This window comes from Elephantulus edwardii, unplaced genomic scaffold (assembly GCF_000299155.1).
Source record: "Elephantulus edwardii isolate Elephantulus edwardi_28Jun2011 unplaced genomic scaffold, EleEdw1.0 scaffold00022, whole genome shotgun sequence".
Classification (NCBI taxonomy): domain Eukaryota; kingdom Metazoa; phylum Chordata; class Mammalia; order Macroscelidea; family Macroscelididae; genus Elephantulus; species Elephantulus edwardii.
Window position 1 is genome coordinate 26218497 of NW_006399772.1, and position 5551 is coordinate 26224047.

Below are 5551 nucleotides of genomic sequence, written 5' to 3' on the forward strand. Positions count from 1 at the left end.
GGCTGTCCATGGGGTGTTTAGTGCTCTCCTCCAAAACCACAGCTCAAAAGCATCAATTCTTCTGTCATCCTTATTCATTGTCCAGCTCTCAGATGCATGGTAAGTGACTGGAAAGAGGAAGGTCATTTTATTTACTTCAGTTTGTAAGGTCCCATTGTTCTTCTATGGTAGGTTCTTATTAGTATCTGAACGTACAGTTATAACAAAAAGAAAGAAAGCAGAAAGATTCCTCAACACTGAGGATTACCGCATAAAACTAAGTTATAAAAACAAACAATCCTGAGCTTAATCTTTCTGAGAGATTTTTCTGTTTTGTCCAGCTGTGAAATATATTTACAACTTTCAATCCTTTCTTTTGTTCCCATTTGAATCCAAGTCAAGACACACCTTAAAGTAGGCAGTTTTTTTTAAAAAAGAACCATCCTTTGTAAGTGTTATCACATGACTTCATTTATTTGGAAAAAAAAAATACACAGCATTTTTCTCTCCATGCAATTACGAGCAACTATAGCATGTCCTAGCTGGTCTGAAAATGTATGCAACCTACCAACAAATAAGTGAATGCAAATATTTCTTCAGTATTTTTATGAGCATCTAAATATAGCAGTAGCACAAAATGTTTCTCAGACTTATCCCTCTGGTTTCAAGCCACCTGTTAATTTTCTAATTTGTGATTTATCTTCATCCCATTTTCTTATCTCATATTGATTCTAGGCCACCCAATATGCTTCTGGGCCACTTGCCTCAGACGACAATGATTGAGAGATTATAAATTAATTGTAATGTTACTGAGGAAATCATGAACATAAAGACAGACTGAACAGGATGTGCTGTAGTTAGGATAAGTAAGGGAAGCATTATTTAAGAGCACCGTGATTTTGGACAATGTCATGCTTTCTCTCTTCTGAATTAATCACACTGTGTACAATTGAATTAGTTGATAACAGTAAAGGCAGTACTCTGCCTCTCTATAGTTTCCAGGTGCAGAAGTGGGTAGTGACCAATGCACATTATGTAACCACAAGGAGCCCTAGTGGCAGAGCAGTTAAGTGTCCAGTGACAAACCCAAAGGTTCTTTAACAGCCTGCACCTACCTAATGGCTCTGTGAAATATGAAGTCTTACTACTTGAGTAAATAGTACCAGGAAATATGAAGCAGTCACTGGGGTAATGGAGCTAGGTGTGTCAGACAGTGAGATTGGCTCAGAGCTATTGTGCAAAGGGCTGCTATGAATTGCAGTCAACTGGACAGCATATAACAACTACAACCTACTATAAGGGAGCTCTGGTGGCCTAATGGTAAGAAGTTGTGCTGCAGTCCCAAAGGCTAGAGGTTCAAATCTGCCATAGGCAGTCTCCTCTTGTATGATTTACTACCTCAGAAAACCCACTGGAGAGTCAGCTATGGTCGTTTCCTACTGGATGATACACAAGAACAACAAGAATAAGGGCGATCTGGTGGCCTAGTGGTAAGAAGCCACACCACAATCTCAAACACATGTGGTTTGAATCTACCAGCTGCTCCAGGAGAAGCAAGGGCAGTCTCCTCCCTTGAAATTTACTGCCTCTGAAAACTCACACGAGGGTCAGCTATGGGTCGGTTCTAACACTATGGCCTACACAACAACCACCTGCTGTAAGAATGTGAACAAAATGGATTTACACAGTGATTGCAACAATGGGGTTTAAGTGCAGAGGAGAATGTGAGGATGCTGCAAGATTGGGCAAGGATTTTTATCTCTTGACATGAGTTGCTATGAGTTGGAGTTGACTCGGCGGCATCTAACAACAATAACAGCCTATTGTAAAATGTTCATAGGATTTCCAGTTAGGGTTCGCACATTCTCTGAGCATGTGGTTAGGTGAAGCTATTCCTTGGAAAGGAAAAGTAAAGGGTCTGCAAAAAAAAAAAAAGGAAGACCCTCCACCAGGCAGATTGACACAGTGACAGCTCCAATGGACTCAAATATGTCAGAAACGGTCAGGATGGCACAGGGCTCAGACCTGTTGTTCATAGGGTCACTATGAGCCATACTGGACTTGACAGTACCCAACAACTACAATAACAACTATACAACTATGCAAATAATAGTAATAATAATAATAATAATACGAACTATACAAACCTTAAAATAGAAGGCAGTTTAAGGACTCTTATCAATGCTTCCCTCTCCTTGCTACCAAATCAGAACCAACCGGGCTCCATCAGTTTCCCAGACTGTAGATTGCGTGGGAGGAAACTGTCCATCTTCCTCCTGTGGAGAAAGATTTGAAGAGCTGGAGAATTTACCAAGTCAAAGATGTTTGATCTTTGGGATAACGCCAAAGCTTCTTACAAACACGCCACCAGAGAGCTCCCTAAATGCTGCAAGGAGAATAGTTAAGATGCCAGTGCTCTGGGTTGCATTCTGGGATAGAAAAAGCATGCCGTAACAAGCAGTTCCAGCAGTGTGTGGTTGAGTTGTAACCGACTCATGTCTGACCACGCAGTGGGCTTCCACGGACTGGGAGGAGACTGCTCCTCTCTCTGGCCCGTGGAGAAGCTAATGGATTTGAACCTCTCACTTCAAGATTGGCAGCACAACTTCTTACCACTAGACCAGAAGAGCTCTCTCAAACACAGTGTAGTGTATAACTAGTCATACTTCCAAGCCCAAATCTGTTGCTATGGGTTTGACTCTTGACTCCTTGATGCCGAAGGATTTTCAGGGCAGGAACAATGGGCTTAAGCACAGTGGAGATTGATGATGGCACAGGATCAGGCAAAGCTTGACCTGCCGTATGTGAGGTCGCTGCTTTGAGTTGGAGTCAACTAGACAGCACCTAACAACAACAACAACCTTTATGAAAGCAGATCACTAGGCGTGACTTTTGGGATGTCCCCAAGGAGTTGAACTGTCAAGCTTGAGATTAGAAGTCTCCTGCAAACTCTGTACCAACCCGGGATGCCGTGTGGTATATGTTGTTGTGGTTGTTATTATATGATTTAAATGTATAGTGATCCCGTGTGACAAAGCAGATCATCTCATCCAGGGTCTTCCTCTCCCGCACTGTCCCTCTACCCTTATAAGTATGATGTCCTTCTCCAAAGACTGGTTCCTCCTGGCAACATGCCTGATGGGGCTTCAAAATCCTTGCCTCCACAGCACAATTTGAACAGACCTGAGTGTACGTAGGTTGTTGTCTGTGGCTGATTGTCATCGAGTTGAGGACGACTCATAGCAACTCTATGAACAAAAGACCTAATGCCTTTCCATAACTATTATCATTTCTCCAAGTTCATAGAGTTTCCAGAGGCGTGTGGTTTAGGGAATGGAAGCCACTTCTGCTTATGTAGGTGGCAGGACAAAAAAATTTGTTCTCTTTGCCCAGGGAAATAAAACCTTCCTCCAATATTTCTGTGCTCTCATTTTTTTTTCTTTCCTGGTGAGAAAATCTGTACCTTATTTCCTACTTCATCCATGACTTCAGCCTTGGAAAGAAAAAGCATCCAGTTTTTCCTCATGATGCCTGGATGCCTCAAAAGCAAGACGGCTTCACCATCACCATCATAGGTGAGGACCTGTGCAAGTGATGCCTCAAACTCAAGCCGACTTCACCTCTGCCATCATAGACATAGGCGTGGAAAGGGGCGCATGTGGCCTTCCCACTTCCTGCTGTGCCTCTACCCGGCCGCTTTCTGCAGTTTCGGCTTCTAATTCCGTGTCTGGGTGGTTTTATTAAATCAGCCTTGCCCCACTGTCCTTTTCATTTCAAGGGGGAAGGTAGCAACAGGAAACTTCACTTTGTATAGCGTAGCTCTGCTAAGAAGCCTTTACACATCATAAAACTGATCCTTTGCCCAAACTGGTTCAGTTCTCTGTGCATTCTTCATCCTTCAGAGCCCCCTGGGGCAGGGAGGAGGGTGAAGTATGAAGGGTAAGATTCCAGCATGAACCCCACCCTGGACTGCCAATAATTACTATAAGATTAAGATATGCTGAGGGCCAAATCAGTTCCCAAAGCAAAGCTCCTTCCATCCCAGGCCTGCCATAACTCAGTTAACGTCTAAGGCAAATATATATCCCTGTTCTCTCTCAAACAGCATTCATTATAAGTGACTCCATTGCGTGTGTCTGGTGCTGGTTTCGTGAGTGTGCCCTGGGGACTCCAGACAATGCTTTGGTGCGAAAGTAGCAACTGGAATCTTTTACCCAGTCGGCTAGACTCAGACTCTCTTCTGGCACGGGGCCCAGCATATCAATATTGTGGTTTTCAGCCCATTTTGGAAGCTGCTTCACTAAGCCATGTGACAAGCCCAAGAGCTGGTCTGGCACCAGAAGACTTCATCAGATTGCAAACTTGAGAGCCTCAACCCGGCTGTTTTTGTATTGATGCCTCCCTTCGCGTAATCATTAACAGAAGGTGAGAGGGAGGCATTTGGAACACACCTCACACCTATTATGCAGTTTGTGTTTCTGTCTCTGAACCCTCATAAATCTCCTGGGCTCTGAGCGCTTGACTACTGCAATAAATGCATTCTCTGGAGGAAACACCAGTGAGAGTTTGAGTTATTAGGCCTGCTCAACAAGTTTACCTGGAAAGAGCACATGGCAGGGCTACAAGATTTGTCAGAGAGATTTAAAAGGATCACTTTATTTACTGTTTTTAACACTCACAGAAACCAAAGCTGTGAATGCCCCAGGTAGAGCCATCTGGTGGTCCCTTGCAAATCATGTGCCACATATGAATGCAATGGAGTAGGTACAAGGCATGGCAAATTTCCAATTAAAAAGTGACAAATTAATACATTATGTCAATGTTGACAGCTCCCAACTTAATGCTTCATCGATGCCAGCGTGCTTGTGAGGGCTGCCTTGTCTGTTAAGCAATGATTACATCACTGCTTTATCTGCAAACGAATGATGGTTTCCCATTATTGAACACCTGCGAAGCCCTTAGCCCTGAGGCAGGTAATGAGGAGTTGCAGAAGATATTCTCATACGTCTTGATTTGAGGACATTTATAATCTACTTGAAACTCTGAATATCCTATAGACTGCCAAGTGGACATACAAGTCAGTCTTGGAGCAAATGCAACCACGGTGCTCCTTAGAGAAAAGATGGTTAAACTTATCTCACAACGTTGGGCATGTTGTCAGAAGGAGCTAGTCCTTGGGAACAGTCATCATGCTGTGAATGGTTGAAGGTTAGAGAAAAAGAGGGCGCCTTCAACAAGAGGGGGATCCACAGTGACCGGAGCGACGGGCTGGAGCATCTCAGAGACCCTGAGGACAGAGCAGGACAGAGCAAGGTTTAAATGTTGTTTATAGGGTCGCTATGAGTCAGTCACCTCAATAACACCTGACAACAACAACCTATGCTATACAATTAAGGCACATTAGAAAGCAAAAAAGAAGCTAAGTGATAAGATGCTGTGGTTTGGAATTTAGATAATGTATGATTTGGACTTGAAAGAACATTAAAATGGTCAACAGTACGAGGCCTCTTAAGAATGGTATGATTTTTCCAAAATAGGTCTGTGAGCTTGAGTAAGCGGGAAGAAGAATTCC